The 21,170-nt window shown below is 39.6% G+C and overlaps 1 long non-coding RNA gene across 1 annotated transcript; it reads left to right on the top strand.

The window, feature by feature from the left end:
• The first annotated feature begins 7,936 nt into the window (after positions 1-7,936).
• LOC113593647 (uncharacterized) lies at positions 7,937-20,760 on the top strand. Its single transcript, XR_003413916.2, has 3 exons — positions 7,937-8,008; positions 17,664-17,860; positions 19,673-20,760. It is a non-coding gene; the product is annotated as an uncharacterized LOC113593647 (long non-coding RNA).
• The last annotated feature ends 410 nt before the right edge of the window (positions 20,761-21,170 follow it).

The raw sequence follows: 21,170 nt of genomic DNA, 5'->3' as shown, positions 1-21,170 counted from the left end.
TCCGCTGTCAACGGGTCTGCGGCTGGCCGGGGGGACGGGAGCTAGGAGCGGGACGCGGCCCTGGGGGGGGAGGGAGCCCGGGGCTCCTCCCCTGCTACCCCCCCCCCCGCCCTCCTCTCGGTGCTGCACTCCCCCCGCCCCCAGCGGAGGCACGCGGTCTCCGAGCGAGTTCACGCGATTAAAGCGGTACTTCTCCCCTGTTTCCCTTCCTCCCCTGTACTACCACCTCGCATTTGAAAGCCGCACAGGATTCCTAACTGCCAAGTTCGAACCAGGCTGTTTGATGTCTCAGGCAAAGTACTGCTTCCTCTTTTAATCAGAAGAAACATCTAACTCTTCTGGCAGTAAGAGCCCTGCCCAGCACTGGTATCCCTGGTAGCACTGCGTGGCTTACCTACTTTAATTTTTTTTAAGTTTCAAAAAATGTTTGTTTATTTTTGAGGGGGGGAGGGGCAGAGAAAGAGGGAGACACAGAATCCGAAGGAGGCTCGAACCCACGAACTGTGAGATCATGACCCTAGCCTAGTCGGACCGGGTTTAACTGTATCCGGCCCCCTCCCCAGGCTGCCGGAGGCTTCCTAGTTTTAGATGACTCTAACCCCTTCACCACTCAACACCTGGTTTTTGCGTGCTGGGCCCATTATGCCAGAAATCCTAGCTCAAACATTCATTTCGGAGAGTCGGCCGCCCGGCCAGCAGCCTGTCCTCACTACATACACACGTGTAAAATGGATGTCGACAGCAAATCCTTTTTTCCAAGACTTGTGCAATGCCCGGGACTAGTGCCTTGAATAAGGGTTGGCTCAGAGAAGATGAGGTCTATTTAATAGGGATGATGGAGATTTCTGCCAACAAGCAGATAGGAAACTGGCAAGGGAGTCATTGGGCTGCTAGACTCTGTTCTAAATAAATAATTACTCCTAGACCTTAAAAAGTGCTCAGAGAGCTCTAGAAGCAGAGTTGCTTAGTGATTCAGAGACCAGGGTCCCGCAATGTCCCGGGGCCGCTCCTCTCCCGCCCCCGCCCCTCCTTCCTACTAGAAAAAAAAAAAAAAAAACCTTACAATTATGCTAGTTATAAATGGGAGGCTAAGAGTAGTCCCTACTTCATAAGGCTGTTGTGAATTTTAAATGAATTGCTGAACATATAAGCATTTAGAACAGTGCAGCACATCTTAAGCTAATAATACTTAGCTCTTAAATTTTCCATTTTGAGGATTCTTTTACAATCTTGTTGTGAGGCACAGAGAATAAAATGCTTTGGATAGAATTATCAATATTATATAAAAGGGAAGGCCAAGCAGACCTTACTCACTGAAAAGATAATGGATACCCTCCACCACCCACAAATTTAATAAACAGTTGAACAACTGAGAAATAGCAAGCAAAAGAAAATCCAGTGAGGTTCTAATTTTACCTGTGGTTGTTACTTTTTCCTGTGGCTAATATATTTTGCAATATATATTATTTTTAAAAGATTGCTCAGGCTTTGCTGATGCCTTAAAGCACATGCTTAATATCCCTAATAGATAATCCAGCTCTACTTGATTCCAGTTCTACTTATGTTTCAATCCATAGGTGACTTTTCCTGAAGCTCCCAGAATACTTTCAGTTTCTGTTAGCTCAGGCAAAATATGAATGCCAATTAAGGAGCATCTGGCTGGTTCAGATAGTAGAGTATGTGAGTATTGATCTCTGGGTCATGAGTTTGAGTCCCACATTGGGCTTAGAGATTACTTAAAAAAATAAAGTGATGCCAGTTAAAACACTTATGGAATGTTAAAATCTGTTATAAAAATGCATTACTGTGCTTCCTATATTTTCTTCTAGGCACCTATCAATTATCTCAGTAATATTGGTGTGGAAAATTCAAACTGTGGCTAAGAACATAAAGTTCTAAAAAACAAAACAAAAACAGGACATAATATTCTTTTAATGTGACTGAAGGTATTGTATGATAGGGAAGGGGAAAATAGTAGTCGTGGTAATGGGAATGGGGAACAGATTTCCCTTATAATGTATCTGGCTGTTACACCAGTATCAAAATTAGCTTCCATCACCAAAAAAAAAAAAAAAAAAAATGCTTCTTAATCTTGGCACAGGGGAAGTAGGCCTTTGAGAATCTGTTGAAGGCTATAGACCCTCTCCTCAAAAAATAAAGTATGCGGGGCGCCTGGGTGGCTCAGTTGGTTAAGTGTCTGACTTCAGCTCAGGTCATGATCTCACGGTTTGTGGCTTCGAGCCCTGCATTGGGCTCTGTGCTGACAGCTCAGAGCGTGGAGCCTGCTTTGGATTCTGTGTCCCCCCCTCTCTCTGCCTTTTCCCTACTTGCTCTCTCTCTCAAAAATAAATAAAAGGTAAATAAAATAAAATAAAATAAAATATGCAATACTTTTTTAAACTAGTGTGTTCATGGGGTGACTGGGTGGCTCAGTCACTTAAGCGTCTGATTCTTGATGTTGGCTCAGGTCATGATCTTACAGTCTTGTGAGTTCTAGCCCCACACTGGGTTCTGGGCTGACTCTGTGGAGCCTGCTTAAAATTCTCCCTCTCTCTCTGCCCCCTACCCCACTCATGCTCTCTCTGTGTGTCTCAAAATAAATAAATTTAAAAATATAAACTAGTGAGTTCATTTGCACATGTATTTCTGAATATAACTTTTAGGGAATTCAGAAATTCTTCTGAAACTCACCTATGGATTCCTACATCAAACTCATTAAAGGACTCCTGGGTGGCTCAGTTGGTTAAGTGTCTGACTTTGGCTCAGGTCACGATCTCGCCATTCTCAAGTTCAAGCCCCACATCGGGTTCTGTGCTGACAGCTCAGAGCCTGGAGCCTGTTTCAGATTCTGTATCTCCCTCTCTCTCTGGCCCTCCCCCACCTGAGCTATGTCTCTCTCTCTCTCTCTCTCTCTCTCTCTCAACTAAATAAACATTAAAAAAAGTTTTAAAAAGAACTCATTAAATTATGCAATATACTGGACTGTTGTTTAAGGAAATGGGTAAAGGAACCATATTAAAACATCCACTAATGAATTGTATACAGACATGGAGGTTGACTTTTTTTTAGACAGGTATATCCTAACTCTGACACTTGCAGTGGAGCTCCCAAAAGATTATGGCATCCCTGGGTGTGGCTCTTTTGTTCTAGAAATTGATCCCCTACTCCATTAGAAATCTTGCATAAGTAAGTAGTTAATAATAGTGTAAAACTCTCCTAGTTTTTCTTTTAAAGAGCCTACATACTCTCAATTTACTCTTCCATATCAGTAAATACCTGAAGGCCAGTACTTCAGAAGACATAAAATATAACCTGGTGCTGGTTATTCCAGCCTCAGCCCACGTGTAAAATGGAATTGTAATATATTTCATAAGCTGATAAAATGAGATGATACACACCAAAGAGCTTTTTTAATCCTAAACTTATTACATAATATTATTATCTTTTTTTAAAGTTTATTTATTTTGAGAGTGAGGGAGCAGCAGAGGGGCAGAGAGAGAGAGAGAGGGAGAGAGAGAATCCCAAGCAGGCTCCATGCTGAGAGTGAAGAGTCCCATGTGGGGCTTGAACTCACCAACAGTGAGATCATGACCTGAGCCGAAATCAAGAATCAGACATTTAACCCACTGAGCCATGCAGGTGCTGTTACATATTGTTATTATCATTCCCAAAATTACTTTTCTTCTTCCTTGAGAATATCATGGCCTTATTTAGGTCTGTGTTGCCTTGGCAGTTTTGAAAATCTACGCTATGAAATTTAAACTTGTTTAATTTTGATCCATTTTTTAAGAAAAAGACTCATGGGGAGCCTGGGTGGCTCAGTCGGTTAAGTGTCTGACTTTGGCTCTGGTCATGATCTCACAGGTTCATGGGTTCGAGCCCCGCATCAGGCTCTGTGCTGACAGCTTAGAGCCTGAAGCCTGCTTCAAATTCTGTGTCTCCCTCTCTCTGCCCCTCCCCAACTCATGCTTTGTCTCTCTCTGTCTCTCAAAAATGAATAAATGTTAAAAAAAAAAACAAAAAGAAAAAGACTTGTTCATTCATTTGACAAACTTAAGAGGCTAATGGTGGAGCATGGAGGTGGTGGGGGGGTTTACACATAATGGTTCTAGAGTAGGACTGCCTGGGTTCAAACCTGTACTTTTCATTTAATGCTCCTATAACTTTGAAAAAAGTTACTTAATGCATCTGGGTCTGTTTTCTCATCTGTATAAGTGAGATACAGATGCCTCAAAGAGCTGCTGTAGATATTAAATGTGGCATTACATGTAATGTGTGTGGAAGCAAAAGGAAGCAGAGGATGACACAGGAAAGTGAAAAAGGAACGAAACTTCTGGTGGCTCAGGCCCAGGCTGCACGGATGCTGAAAGCTGACTCTGGCTTTGGAGAATGGTGCAAGAGCTTAAAGACGTAAAAGGAGGAGCAAGATGTTCCAAGCAAAGGTGAGAGCGTGTGAAAAGGCATAGAAGTTCAAGAACACTGAAAATAATTCACTGGGATGTATGGTGAGAAGCTGGAGAAATAAACTCCCTGAAGAAGAGCCTTCAGAGGAGGCGGGGAAGGGCTGCTCAGACTGTCAGCTGGAAAACCCGGAGTGACTATTCTTTCCCAGCTTAGCGGTCACAGTTCACAGCAATGTAGGGTGAAGGGAGGCAGGGCTGGGAGGCTTGAGCACACACAAGGAAAGGTGCCAGGTGAAGAGAAGGACAGCTAGAAGAGAAAAAGGGAAGTCGAGGACCCAGGCAAGAGAAGGTATTTCTGAGAACCAGAGGTCCTTAAAAAGTCAGGAAGAAATGGAATACAAGGCACAGAGAGCAGTCATAAATTTGGACGCAGGAGGCACAGCTAGATTTGAGAAAGAAGAAAAGGTTAAGGCAGGGAGGAAGTTGAAGCACTTCCTTTCATGAACAAAGTGGCTGGCTTGTTTGCAGTGAGGATAAGATGGTGGATTAGGAAGTGAGAGTGAATGCCATATCTGATAAAGGCTTAGTATCCAAAATATATAAAGAACTTACAAAACTCAACACCTCAAAACCAAATAATTCACTTAAAATGCACAGAATACATGAATGGACATTTTTTTCCAAAGAAGATATACAGATGGCCAACAGACACATGAAAAGATGCTCAACATCAATCATCATCAAGGAACTACAAATCCAAACTACAATGAGATATCAACTCACACCTGTCAGAATGGCTAAAATTAAGAAACAACAGGTGTTGGTGAGGATGCAGAGAAAGGGAAGCCCTCTTACACTGCTGGTGGGAATGCAAGCTGGTGGAGCCACTCTGGAGAACAGTATGGAGGTTTCTCAAAAAGTTAAACATAGAATTACTCTATGATCCAGCAATTGTACTACTAGGTGTTTACCCAAAGAATACAAAAAATACTAATTCGAAGGGATACATGCACCCTGATGTTTATAACAATATTATCTACTATAGCCAATTATGGAAAGAGTCCAAATGTCCATCGACCGATGAATGGATAAAGATGTGGTGTGTGTGTGTGTGTGTGTGTGTGTGTGTGTGTGTGTGTGTGTGGTGTGTGTGTGTGTGGTGTGTGTGTGTGGTGTGTGTGGTGGTGTGTGTGTGGTACACACACACACCACCACACACACCACACACACACACCACACACACACATATATATAACGGAATTTATACTGGAATATATATAATGGAATATTACTCAGCCATCAAAAGGAATAAAATCTTGCCATTTGCAACAATGTGGATGGAACTAAGAGTATTATTCTAAGCAGAATAAGTCAATCGGATAAATACAAATACCATTGTTATCTCACTCATGTGTACAATTTAAGAAACAAAACAAATGATCATGGGGGGAAAAAAGAAAGAGAAAAACCAAGAAACAGACTCTTAACTATAGAGAACAAAACCAGAGGAGACCTGGGTGGAGGATGGGTTAAATAGGTGATGGGGATTAAGGAGGGCACTTGTATGTAAGTGATGAATCACTAAATTGTACATCTGAAACTAATAAAACACTGTATGTTAACTGGAATTTAAATAAAAATTTATATTTAAAAAAAGGAAGTGAGAGTGGTTAAGATTTAGAATATCTGTTACTAGGAGAAAGGGATGGGCTGAGTAGGACTTAGAGAAGCATTTCATCAGCCTGGAGAACCCAGCTAGAATAAGAGACCATGACATTGCAGGAGCATCTGACTATTTTATTTAAATTAAAGAAAGTCTTGCAATGGTGCTACCCCAGTAAACCTACAAATCAAAGAACAGTAATTCTAGATGTGACTATTAATTTAACACATCAGCAGAAGGAAATAGAAAGATAATTAAGAAGGTAGTATTCTGAAATTAGGTTCTGATTCTAACAAGGCACTGCAGGATTGGCAAGATTGATATGAATTGTGTACAAATGTATCATATGAAAACATTTTATTGGGAAAATAAAAGGTGTTGGAGAAATCGCTCTGAAATGGAACCGAATGACAGTCCTGATGTATCTAGTGAACTGCTGTTTGACTATGAACTCCTTTGAGACTATTTTTAGCTTCAATGTCCATATCTTTAAAATGAGATCTATCTTGCTCTATTTGTTATACTTCATGAGGTTATGATATCAAGTGAGATACACATAAAAGCTATTTTTAAAAGCATATATATCTTTACCATATTCAATATTAGCATTGTTATTAAACAATTGTTCAAAATATAGTTTGAGGTTAAAAATAAAATATACATAGAATATCTCTGGAAAGATATAGAAAAGTCTGTTAACTGTTGGGAGAGGAAATGAGGAACTGTGATGGACATGAGACTTTCTTTTTCACGTTCTGCAACTTGTAATGTTTGAATTTTGTACTATGTGCATACTTTAGCCATTCTAATTAATTAAACATAATAACTTTACTAGGCAAATAAGAGTTACCTTTCTGAAAACCATCATTCATATCTTTGACAAAGAGTAACTGAATACAGACTGTATGTCAGCTGCTTGGCTTTAAGCTGTGGGTCCAAAAAAGGAAGGGTCCTAGTCAAGAGAGAGTCCTAGTCAACATGCTTGCTTCTCTGAAGGAGGGAGGTGGTTTTGAAATGGGATGGGCTCTTGAGGGGAGTCTGTATTAATAGTATAGAAGAAGGAAAATGAATTCTGATAACTGACATCCCAGACCTGTGTTACCAGGGAAAAGATGTTTCAGGGTGTGGAGAGGATCCCATAATTAAGGAGAGTTTCTTAGGAAATAGCTTATCAGAGGAAGCTATGCTTTGTAATAGAGCTTCTGGACATAGTTGGGTTAAGCCTGAATGGATGGGCTCTAGGATTGAATGCTGGGTGCAATAGAGGATTATTCAAAGACAAAGACAATGGGAGAATAATTTCATGTGCCCCTTTTCATTTAGAAGTTAATACTGTAAGGAAAAGAGAGCCTACCTCTGCCACCAATCACCTTGAACAAGTCATACTTTATTCTGCTTAAATATCCCCATCTACAAAGCAAGTATATTAATGACTGTGCCTCAAAAGATTATTGTTGATCCAAGAAACATGCTCCTCCATTAAAGTGCCCCCGGGTAAGAATTCTGAGGGTTCAGTGTCCAATCTGTGTATTTTAAATGGGAAAGAAGGACTTCCTTAGGTGAAAAATGGCAAAATTAAAGACAAGGTTTCCCTTTATTTACTTTCCCACAAGAAGAAAATACCTTTAACATGAAAGGGAGATCCCTGAGAAAACAGAGCAGACCTCTGAACAAGTTTGCTGAAAAAGGATGGAGGATTAGCTCTATGGAAAATTCAAGGTGGAGGATGTTTCCTTCTCCCTCTCAATATTCTCTAATCAAATTCAGTATAGCACAATTGCTGAGTGCCTGCTATAGGTAAGGTGCTCTTTTAGGGACCCTATGACATCTCTGTTCACTAGGAATTACTGTAAATTTTCTCTTCTTGTTCAGACAGGACTTTGGCAAGGAACATGAAACTCAAAATGCCTTCACTTATTATAAACTTGATGCATTATTATAGGTAAGTCACAATTTTCCAATTTTAGTTTCCAAAGTATTAACTGGGCACAGAATCCGCAGTCGCTATCATCTTCCCAAGATCATTTTGAGAAAAATTTAGAAGTGCATTATTTGTTATATAGCAGATATCATTTCTAAATTTTGTGCAAAACAAATATGATTTTAAATCTATGTAAGGAGCTTACTATAACGTATTTATAGAGTGGGTTCTTATGAAATGAGGAATCTTTGCAGCTCATGAAAACCATCATTCCCAAATTCAACTGTAAATGTCTGCTTTTGTATATGGAGAAGTTTCTGAGGTGTATTACTTGTATTTATCTATTTGCAGCTATTTGGCCAGTTGAGAAAACTAAAATGTTAGCACAGTGTGTGTGTGTGTGTGTGTGTGTGTGTGTGTGTGTGTGTGTGTACATCTATCTATGTATCTATCTATATCTATCTAGAGTATGTATTTGTGTGCACGTGTACAATTTTTTTACCTGTAGAGATACTGAGAATTAGCCTCATCCTAAAGAACAAAATAAGTAATAAGGTATATAATTAGAGGAGGGATAAACAGACATAAATAAAGAATAGGAAATTCATTCAAAATTGCCAAGAAAATCATAATGGCTACCATTTATTGAACCCCAACTATGTGACAAATATTAAGCAGCTTTACATACGTCATGTCTAATCCCACAGCTGTCCTGTGGGGTGGACAGTATCATCCTTCCTTCATAGACCAAAACAGAAGCCCAGAGTGTTTCAGGAACAACATGCACAAGGAGATGGACTTCAAACTGCTAACTGTGTCAGCAGTTCTGTCTGAGAAGTCCACCCTCTCCCTGGTGCGTTTCCTGGTTGGCTGATTTGTACAGAACATGGGGGACAACTCAGCATTGCTCTTTTTTCTTTGAGAATTGAGAAGCAGGTGGCAGATCCTGACCAAGGTGTCAGGATCTCCACTTTCTGGAAGTACTGTGTTTCTCAGTGACGTACTGTTGGTTAAAACCACGCATAATGACAGAAATTTGGATCTTAAGGTCCTTTCAGAGTCACTTAACTCTATTATTTTTGAACGCTTTTTTCCGGATTATAGTTCACATGTGTAAAAAAATTTTTAAGGAATGAGATGCATAAAGAAAATGGAAAATGACACTGCAGAGAAGCAATGACTGTTAACATTTTGAAATACATCCTTTCTTTTTCCTTGCTTAGTTCTCGTGGATATAACAGAATTCTGAAATAAGATTTTTCTCTCACTTATCATTAAAACATTTCTATAAATTCTCCCCAAAAATCACTTTATAAACACTACTTTTAACAGCTGCACCTCATTCCACTGAAACAATGTTACAGTTTACTTAATGATGCCCTGTTGTCAGATATTTAAGGTGTTTCCAATTGCTACAATAAATAGCATTGTAGTTTTTCACAAAGTATAAGGCTCTTGACACATACTGCAAAATTGCTTTTCAAAAAGCTACCCCCCCCGACTTATAGATGAGAAAATGGAGGGGTGATATATTGCCATGGTTACACAGTTAATAAATATTTGCTGAGGGTTTTGAACCAATCGTCTCTCCATAATCTTTCTATGTTTACGGCTGTTTACTCTGACTTGGACAGGTGTGGTTGGTGACATTGTCAACCATGTCCTTCCTAATCTTGGAGGAGACACAAATGCAGCATGGTAATGGGACAATCCCAGTCTGGAAAGCCTGATAGACCTGATCCCTCATTTAACTAGCTCTGTGGGATTGAAGAAATTATGGAAACTTTCTGAGTCTACATTTCCCCACCTCTCAAGGTGGGGAAAATAAAGCTTACCTTATAGGGTTTTTATAAAGAATAAAGAATGTCAGATATATAAAAATCTAAGCACACAGTAGGCTCAATAAATAGAATTTACTTTTTTGGAGAATAGACATGGCATTTACTATCATGTTAATCATTTAGGCCATCAAAGTCAATTTCCTCTGGGGTATTTTTTTGTTCATTACTATACATTCTAGCTGGTATCTGCGGTTTGAACAAGCAAACTCCCTTCCAAAAGGTGTGATTAATTTTGTCTTTGAATTGTAATGTCTGGAAAACAAAGCTTCTTTGTAATAAAGTTGGCTGTGTAAAACATAAGAACTTACACAAAAACCTTCATTAAATCATGGAAAGTAACAATGAAGTATGTCATTGTTCAAAGTTTTCTCTGCATTCATTGCCACCCACCACCACTCCTGGTGTGCAGTTCAAATACCAGGTACAATGGGGAAACTACAGGCAAAACTGAGGGATTATAAAGTTTACCTCCTCTAAACCTCTATTCCCAACCTTCTTCTTTTTCCTCCTGATGGGACAGATTTTCTCCTTTCAAACACATGTTGCCCTCTTCATTGCTAAACACGAACTTTGGGTGGAAAATGGAAACTTTGGAAATGATAAGAACGCTTGGTATCTTGACTTTGTGTGCGTGTGTATGTATGTATATTGCAAACTTCTGTGAACACATCAAATTGTATACTTTAAATATACATAGTCTATTGTATGCAAAATCGACCTCAAGAAAGTAGTGAAAAGAAAAGCATATATACCAAACTAAGAAAATGAAGCATGAAACGAAGAGCCAATTGAGCTGTGAGGCATATAGGAATTTAGTGGAAGCCCCCACTATCCTGAGTTGAGCCCCTTATACCTACAGAAGCTTATCACAAAGTGAGACAAGGTTCCCAAGTAAAACCTATCTTAAAAGGCCTGTTTGCCCCAGGTTCTTCCCCAACCCGGGCACATTGGTATCTAAAATTCCTACTGGTATTGTCACTCCTTCCCCACCTCTGGAGACAGGGCCTTTTCAGCTGAGTGTGTGTGCACATCATGCTACATCATTGGCTAATGCCTTGCTTTATTTCCACTAGTGACTCCTAACCTTTCCCCCCAGGAACACTAAATTGCATACCAGGGAGATTCTGTGACTCTAAGCTTCAAAAGTAGCTTTACTATTTTTCAGGTGATAAGTTTGCATGTTGGCATAATTAGCAGAACTCCCAAACTATTAAACCTTGGGCATCACTTACTCCTTGCCCAGTCCTTCTATCCCTAATGCCCTACCCTGTCTTCTCACCCACTCATATGGAAGCAAAGATGGATCATCATGACTCTCTCTGATTGATGCCTTTGACCCTGGCATCATGTTGTTTGTGATCACAGGGCTGAATTTTCCTTCCAGTTCATGCCTATTCCCTCCCCATCCATATCCTTTACCCTACCTTTTTTTTTTTTTTTTTTTTTTTGCTAATAAGTCACTCAAATGGTTCTTTATGATCTTCTGTGTAAATCCTTAGAAGTGCTACTTTCCATGCTGACCTGGGGTTGCAGACCAGTCAGCTGGGTAGCATTGCAGAGTGAGTTGTTGAGTGATTTACCTCTGTGGGCCAACACATTGGGCCAAGTTTGGTGTGTAGGGATAACATATGGGACTGGTAAATGTAGAACGTACAGAGGACATGGGGATGAAATCAGGAACAAGATGGCGCCAGGTCCTGGTGGGGGTGCTGATAGGCTAGAGTGCAGAGTTCTGGAGGTTGTATGGAGACCTTACCTACATCCCAGGGCTGCAGGGCTTCCTCCCTGTCCTCTGTCTCAGTGGTTCAGAAACATGGCATGAGGCTCTAGACACCCCTCTTCCAGGCACACTATCCTCCCAGGAGCCTAGAATCCCCACATGTCTTATTTCTACTCAGAGGAAGAAATTCAGATTTAAGTTAAGCTTTTAACTTAATGATGAGCTAGCCCGTGCACCTTGAAGAGGACAGCGTAGAGCCTTGCCTTTGTTCTAGGATCTATAGGCTGGTGCAGTCACACACAAGGCCCATTTGTGAAGATGTCTCTGAAATGTATTCACTGAAGATAACTATAGAGGTTTAACACTACTGCTCTTCAGTTAATGATATAAAATTCATGGTCCTTCATTTTTACATCCTGTACAAATGATAGTGTCATCTCCAACTACAAGCCTCTCTGCCTGACTGCTGAGTATGATTAGTGTCCCTTTAAGTTGAATTAGAGCATGTGATCTTCAGGGGTATGACGAGGTGAAACTCTGCATGCTATTTCCAAGGTTTCATTATGGTATGCTCTTAAAAAGCAGAATTTCAGAGTTAACACCAAAACATGTTTCAGTGACTGATCTTTTGGGGTTGTGGCCACAGGAGAGGGCAGACAGGAACTGGAGGACAGCTCATAAACTCCTGTTTTCAGCCTGAGGTTTACCAGGCTCCACAATCAGCACATTTCCAAACAAAGGACAGACACATTCCTGTAAGATAATGAGGCAGGTATAATGGAAATGCAGTGGTACTCAAATATTGTACCCAATAGAACAACTTTTGCAAACAGACCCAGGGGGATGCTTGGCCAGGGAGTAGATGTATTTTCTTGGCAAGAAGTTCTGAGAACTACCAAAAATGGCTGACTCAGTGGCTTAGAGTGGGAAAAACTGAGATGTTACAATCTCTTATTTCAAAGACTAGAGTAACAGAAACTTAGGACTTGGTGGCTTCTGACAAGGATGGTGACATCCTTGCAGGACTCACTGTGTGCACATGTCGATTCCATAAGGGGTGTTCCTGCACTGCAGAAAGCTTACAGGAGTTGAAAATGTTGGACAGTTTGAGTGCCCTCACACTGAGTCAGTATCTTTACTCTCATTTGGGGAGTTATTGTCAAATAATGGGATACCATCTGGTATTTGAGTCCTAATGGGAGTGTGTAATTGAAGAGGACTGGGGACTAAGGAACATGACAGAAGGGACATGAAAGAAAGAAAACATCAAGAGCCTTAACAGGAGGAATTGGGTCCTAGGCTGATGAATTCTGAGGTCTCTGGCAGCCAGGATCACTTGGATTGATGGACACACTTCTGAAGCCAAATTCAAAGATGGGGCGCCTGGGTGGCCCAGTCGGTTGAGCAGCCGACTTCGGCTCAGGTCATGATCTCTCGGTCCGTGAGTTCGAGCCCCGTGTCGGGCTCTGTGCTGACAGCCTGGAGCCCGCTTCTGTTTCTGTGTCTCCCTCTCTCTCTGCCCCTCCCCCGTTTGCACTCTGTCTCTCTCTGCCTTTCAAAAATGAATAAATTAAAAAAATATAAACAAAGAGAGTGTGCCTGTTTATCCTTTGTGATCTGCTGAACTACATGAGACACAAATATTCAGAGAATTTTTTTCTCTGTGGCAAGAGAGAATTCCTTGCTGCAGGAACACTGTGAGCTGAGAAAACTCAGAAGTCTGGAAGAGTCAGGTTTAAAGAGTCTGTCTACAGCCACAAATTTGCCTGGCGGGTAACGAGAATTGCACATGGGGAAACTGCTGAGCTTTTGCACGGGAGGAGTGTTGCATCTCACTGAAATAAAGACTTGTAGTGCACGTGGCATCACTTTGCACAACTATGTTGCTGATCCCTGTCCAGCTGTAGCTGCACCAGGCAAGCAGCCTTCCTGGTGTCCTACCCTATTACAGGAAGGCATTCAGGGGGATGCCCCAACACAAGGTTATGGATATATAGGATGAACACGGGGGCTGGATCAGAAGTAGGAGCTGATTTCTGTATACATAATTAGGGAGAGAAAATCATATTCACCAGCATTCCTCTTAGAGAGAGCTCTGAATATATTTGGGAGAAGAAATACTTTAACAAACCATTTGGGGCAGAGGGTAAGACCCAAGAGTATCATCAAGCTAGAGAAGTTATTAGTAAACTGCTCTGCATGTGATAAGGAGAGGCATTTGTCATAATCATAAGAGGGAAGAGGAAAGAAAAGAAAGTGAGGGAAACTGGTGGTGGTGTTGAGAAGAGGGGTGTGAGAAGAATGCCTCTCCATGGCTCTGGCTCCAGCCCCAACTCTTTTTTTTTTTTTAAGTTTATTTCTTTTGAGAGAGACAGAGCACACATGAGTGCACAAACAGGGGAAGGGCAGAGAGACACACAGAGAGAGAGAGAGAGAGAGAGAGAGAGAGAGAGAGGGAATCCCAAGCAGGCTCTGCACTGTCAGCACAGAGCCCAATGCGGGGTTCAAACTCCAGAACCTCGAGATCATGACCTGAGCCAAGTCAGACACTTAACTGACTGAGCCATGCAGGCGCCCCACCGGCCCCAACTCTTAAATAAAGTGAGGAAGCTCATTATGGGGTTTTGTGAAGATCCCCGAAGGAGCTGAATTAACGGTCTGGTTAAGGGGGGTGAAATAGAGGCAGCACCCATGAGTGTGATCATCAGTGGGGAGGAGCCCACAAGCACATTAGCCATGGACAATCCCAGGATCACAGCACAACCTTTGGATCTTAATGGGTGGTAGAACTGGTTTTGAATCAAGTTTTTCTTATTCACCCAAAGGCAGGGGTAGTGGAGGTGTGGGCACCTGAAATCCAGGTTATTTATGGATAACTATAAAGCAACTGGAATCCCTGAAGATGGCAGTTATCAGTATATTTTGATGAGACATGCTATCTAAAATTAAAGGAAGTTATTATAGAATCTAATGAATTTGGAGATAGGGCCTCTATGGAGAATTAAGGTAAAATGAGGTCATATGGGCAGACCCTAATCCATGTAAACTACTTGGGAGATAGGGCTTTCAAAACAGTAATTTAGTTAATCTAAGGCAATTAGAGTGGCTCCTTGATCCTGTATCACCCATGTCCTTATAAGAGAGATACCAAGGTCAGAGGAAAAGACCATGTGAAGAGGCAGCAAGAAGGTGCCTGTCTGCAAGACTAGGAGAGAGTCCTCACAGGAAACCAATGCTGCTGGCTGGCATCTTGATCTTGAACTTCCAGCCTCCAGAACTGTGAGAAAATAAATGTCTGTTTTTGATGGCAAAAAAAAAAAAGGGGGGGAAATATTCCATTTTTGCTTATGCTGCTGATGCATGTATGTGCTATTAGAATGCAAAGAAACTATTGAAACTCACAGAGAAATAAGTTTTTACTCTTGGGGGTAGGGGTTGAATGTTCATGGTTGATTGGGTTAACAGTGACATAGGATACTCTAATTTCAGGGTAATCATCTAAGTTGAAGCTTTCCTCTTCAAATGGAGAAATGATTGCCCTCCTCCCCACAATTACCCTTTAAGAGTAGCCTGCCTTGTTGGGACTCTGTGGTCTTACTGTTATGTTCAATTTTTTTTTTTTTTTGGCTTTTCCTGGACTTCTGAAACCAAATTATCATCTGATATTATAAAAGACCTTTAAAAATAGTTCTTGTTTTGGACTGCTTTTCCTCAAGTCACATTCTTCACCTAATATGTGATTAAACTTCTCTGGAAGGAATCAACTTCATAATGATATGTGTCAACTCTGAATAAATGAGGAAATGCTTCTTATTCATGTTTAGTACCTTTTGTTCACAGATATAACATCTCCATTCATGTTTTCTTTTGAGTCTCTGGGTTGAAGGTATAGCTTTATATAGTTTTTCTTATGGTTAAGATGATAACTGCCATACATCATTTTTAAAAAGGCAATGATAACAATACATTTTATGCTTACTCTGCAACAATTTTATACACCTAAGTCAATTTTGCCTTAAGGAAGTTTACATAATATATTTCATATTTTTGTAAATAAATGTAAATAATACATTTTATTTTTTCTGATATCCTAATAAACGTAAATATCCTAATAAATTGCAAGCCACCTTCCAAGGCAGAGATTCTGAAGATTTTTAGGATGACTTTAATGTTTCTAGTCCTGTTTCCTTGAATTCTCTCTCTCTCATACACACACAACTTTTTATTATTTTTTATTTTTTTTAAATGTTTTTATTTATTTTTGAGACAGAGAGAGACAGAGTATGAGCAGGGGAGGGGCAGAGAGAGAGGGAGACACAGAATCTGAAGCAGGCTCCAGGCTCTGAGCTGTCAGCACAGAGCCCGATGCGGGGCTTGAACTCATGGACCGTGAGATCATGACCTGAGCTGAAGTCGGACACCCAACAGACTGAGCCACCCAGGCGCCCCCACACACAACTTTTTATACTAAAATTTTTTTTACAAAATTCTGTGCCAAAACTATTGATTCAGATATTCAGACCATGGCAACCATTCTGGAGGAATTAAGAGTCTACTACTTCAGTGTTCCCTCCAGAAATGATTATTCTGGGTTACTGAGTTTTTTGATAAATTGAAGGCAAGTCAGTAACTTTTTTTCAGCTTTCTAAAAGTAATTTGATTTTTCATCTTAGAAAATAGAGGTTAATGAATATTTAATATTGACATCATGATTATGAATACTAGAGTTCAGAGTCATTCTGTAAAGGACATCATACAGGGCTTCTGTGTAAACGTGGGTTAAAAAAGTAGGCAAATTTACACTGATTTGACATCACACTTGGAAGGTGGCAGGGATTTGAATTGATAAATACATTTTTATTATGATATGTATGTATTTTAACATGGAGTTCAGGAATTTTCAGCTAGTCTGAATAATTAAGGTCAAATTAAGTAGGCATTTAACTGCAAAAGTAAACTAATGTGCTTTTAAGGGCATAGTTTAATTTGGCACTTTAACAACAACTGAAAAATGTATGCCAAATTAAAATTTACAGTATATCTTTACATAGACTATTTTATGGAGTTTTTATTAGATGAATATAATAGGCTACTGTCTCATGCTTACAGACTAGAAAATGTTTCAAATGCTTAGTCCTAATATTACATAGCTAGTAAGTAAAGGAAACAATCTAATCACAAGTAATGTATTCCAAGAAAGTTACTTTTCTACTTTGTGCTCTAAGTGATTCTTATGCTTGTGCATAGGTTTCCCACTTATGGCTCTTGAATCAAAGTAGGAATAAGTAATTTACACTTAATTTACAAGGGGGGTTTGGATTAATTTTACTCTGGGCAAGAAACAAATTCTGAAAGAAATTAATCTCCTTGTTTTATTATGAGCTGCAATGGCTTTTTGAGCCCATAAGGACACTTCAGTTATTATTATACTGACTTGTTTTTCAGAACTTTTCCATTCACCTGATCAATGTATATTAATTGGAACACATGTGGCTGATGCTGAGTAAAACAGAGATCCAAGGGAGTTAAGCAACTTATGAAGCAACAATGAACTAGAAGAGATAGAACTGAAACAATACAGATATAGATATAGACATAGAAATAGAAATAGATATAGATAGATATAAAGATAGGTGATATATGGATATATATATATATATATATATATATATATATATATATATATAACTGGAAATTATAAAGTGGTTCGTCAGGGCACTTGAGGCAAGCAGCACACCTAGTTCAATTATATATGAATTACTGGTGAATTTTGGCAGACCATGCAACATCTTATCTGAACCTCAGTCTCCAGTCTATAAAATGAGAAAATAAAATCTCTAAAACAGACAATGTGACAATTAAATGAGATGCTGTGAGTTGATGTGCACTATTACTGTTAAGGTCCTTGTAATTATTTTGAAGGAAAAGAGAAAGCAAACTTGACCCTGTGCTTTTGGAACAAAGTTTCAATAAGCTTCTTTTAAAAATCATATATTACACAAAATATATTACACTTCAATTATTCAGCATGTAAACTGAATGAGTTCCAAGTGCCCCATGTTGTATGGACATTTAACAATTGTTTCAAAGTTAAAATTTGGTACTTATTCTACAGGTGAGAAAGATTTGCAACTGGGAGGACTCATTGTTCTTTGGATGGCTGCTGTTTCTTTAAATTGGGTGAAAAAACTGTACAGTTGCTGAGTCAGATGATCTGGCAGCCTCGGAGATTCAGAGCAAGAAAATGGTGGCACTCATAAAAAAAGAAAAGAAAAGAAAGCAAAACATAAGCTTCCTTAATACATCTGCAAAGTAGGTATAACATTAGACAAATTGTACTTTAAAGGCAGAAAAATTGTAATTTGGAAGGCATAATATTTTAATTTTTCTTATAATGGCTAATTATTTTTTTTTAGCTTATATTATATATATATGTGTGTATATATATATATATATGTATATATATTGTGTGTCAGTGTGCTTTTAGAGAGATACAAAGTCCCATCGTTTTGTCCATAAATGCTTTATTCTCTTATGGCTACATTTTATTGCAATTTTGCCTTTATTAATAAATATAATTTAAACCTGTAAAACACTTCTTTGTTTTGTTTTTCCTCTCTTACGTAATTTTAGATGGTCATGTTTACCAGGCTCGTTTCTGGTTTGGATAATAAAATGAAATGAAAGAAACCTCTTATCGATCTATCTATCTATCTATCTATCTAGAACCATTCATCCTATGTAAGCAGGAGTTAAGTTTGTATAGTGTTTCAAAAAGATATCACAAATGTTTTCTGTGGAAATTTTCTGTTTGGTGCTACGAGCTTTAACACACAAGTATATCATGTTATATCCTTCCCCCCAAAATATGTTCTGATAGTAAAAATCTGGGATCTAAGAGATCATCTTTGTCAATTTAGATGAAGGATCACATAATAATAAAGAGTTTTCCTTTGCTTAGTAAAATAGCTCCTCCACTGATTATTCAGACTCTCCTGGGGCCCAAAGCATGACTGATTCTAAAATCTAAATCTTACCTAAAAGCCTGGGCCTTGACTTAAAAATAAAAAAGCAAACATAAGATTAGTTAAAAAGCAACATTGGTCATATGTGCCAAATGATGTTGCAGAAATCCACCTGTAACAGAATCCCCTCCAAGTGCTTATTTAAAATGCAGATTCTTGGAATAAAATAAAATAAAATGCAGATTCTTGGCACCTGCAGCAAGTATGCTGAATTAGATTTTCTGTGAGGAAGCCCAGAAATGTGTATTTTTAAACAGTAGTCCAGGTAATGATGTTGCTGATAACCTTTGCCTCAGTTCTTCGACTTCTCATTACTCTCATGCTTAAATTAAGAAAGTAAAGGCATATTTGTTTATACCACTCTGATTGCACAATTTTATTAGTTTCAGTTTGTTTAAGAGACTACATATCTTTGCTCATATAGTTCTGAAACTCTACAAAACCTTTCTTCCTACTGGCTTTGAAACCATTTAAATAAATTGAGTTTTGTTTTTTTTTTGAGGTGAAGGAAAAAGGGAGATCTTGTTGAAGAAGAATTAAAAAGTCATTTGTGATAGAATTTTTATATTATCATGAACAAAGCCATTATGTTACTTACAATATAAAAAATAAAAATCAACTTATTATTTTTCAAAGGACTCTGAGGCACTGGAACTTTAAGTCTTGTAGTTGACGGTTTAGTTTTTTCCCTTCTATTACTTCTTTATGATTATGTAGGTCTGCCCAGTTGCAGCCATTATTCTAGGGCTCCTGAAATAAATAACTGCACTGATAAGCAGAGATTGTCTTCAATTTTCCCTTCTTTAAAATATAAATGCTGACACTTAGCAAGTGCAACAATTGTCAATATACGTAGTTTTGCTGAATACACACCGACATAGCATGGCTTAGAATATGGTAAACCAGTGCAGGTCCCAAGTTGGGCATTTTCTAGGATGGGGGAGAGCCTTACAAAGAGACCTTCCTTCCCCTACTGAACAAAGCCTTTATTTATTCCCAAGGTTATCTCCATTGGTTGGCTTACTGTCATAGAAATTGATCTTATTTTAACGCTCAGTGATTTTTTTTTTCATTCTAATAAATGAATGTTTTAACGTAGGGGAAGTGTTCAAACACAAGGAAAGCTGCAGTATGGGAAGAAAACAGTTGAGAGAACAATTTGAGGCAAATTCTTCATCACTGGAAAAACTTCTTATTCCATCCTCCATTCCGTCTTGTACCCCAGAAAGAGGAACAAAGAGAAGAAGGCCTTTCAACACTCGCTGGTGGCCAACTGGCGCGGAAGGGATTGGCTACCGAGTTTTGGACACTTTCCTCGAATGAACCTGACCCATTCCGCTCCACCCCTCCAGAAAAAAGGCCTGGCCAGTTCCAAGCTGGGGAGATGACCAAGAGACCTCCTCGTCATTCCTTGCACCCCTCCTGAATCCGAGAGGCCCCCACTTCGTCCTCCACCTAGTTGGGCCCCAATCCCGCTCTAGGCATCAGTCACTGTTAACGCAGATCACATCTTACCCGAGGAAACAGTTGGGGTGTGGGGCGAGGCCCGGGGCGGTTAACAACAGAAGGGGTGCATTCGCGGAGTGGGATGATCAGTGGGCTATGCCTCTAAACTCTTGCTACGGGGTCCTACCCCAGCTGCCAGTTAAATCTCTGGGATCCGCAGCGTCTCTAGAAATTGAGAGGGTGGGGAGATGGGGTCGAGGAGGGTGGTCGCAGCTAGGAGGTGGGGGAGGCTAGGTCGGTGCAGCTTTGAGTCTCGCTTCCTACGGTAGACTCTCTCTGTGGTCCTGGGGGAGGACCTTTGCAACCCCAGCCAGGCTGTGGGAGGCGGTGAGCTCCAGTTTGAAATCGTCCGGAGAGGACTAGGGAGAGGGATTCCTAGAAGGGGGCAAGTTATGTGACCAGAGGCCTAATACCCAAGCTCTTTGGAAATAGACATAGCTATGCGTTTATAGTCTATGTAAAAACGAACTAGGTTGTGAATAGGCACAGCGAGCATTGGTCTGAAGTCACAACTCTCTCGTGCTTTCTCCAGACCTTACCAGAACCTTGTTATTTATGATCCTTGCACAAGTCAGTTTCCTCACTGCCCAGCCCCCCCCCCCAACAATCTAAGGCTAAGCAAGCTCTCAGTTCATCCTTAATGCACGATCATTTCAGGATTTGAAAATGACCATATATATATATATATATATATATATATATATATATATATATATTTATATGTATTTACTGGTGATGGTCATAACTTCTTGAAAAACTCAAAAGTATAACGAAGAAATTAAAGATCACCAATCCCAATCCCCTCATCCTGAGGAAAACACTATAAAAATTTTTGTACAAAAACAGAGTGTATGTGTGTGTCCAGAGAGAGGAAAGGAGGAAAAATGAGAATAAGAATTGTTTACTGTTTTGAATCTTGAAAAATCACCTAACTTTATAATGTAATCATTTCACATTCTACTAAATATTCTTCAAAGACACGATGATTATCTAGTATTCCAGAGTGCAGAATATTCCAGACCATTATTCCAGAGCATAGTTTTGTACCACAATTTAACATCTTGTTGCTAGAATGTAAGGCAATTTTCAAT

This window comes from Acinonyx jubatus, chromosome D4 (genome assembly GCF_027475565.1).
Source record: "Acinonyx jubatus isolate Ajub_Pintada_27869175 chromosome D4, VMU_Ajub_asm_v1.0, whole genome shotgun sequence".
Lineage (NCBI taxonomy): Eukaryota > Metazoa > Chordata > Mammalia > Carnivora > Felidae > Acinonyx > Acinonyx jubatus.
Note: the sequence above shows the minus strand (reverse complement) of the source record. Positions and strands in the feature narration are given on the sequence as shown.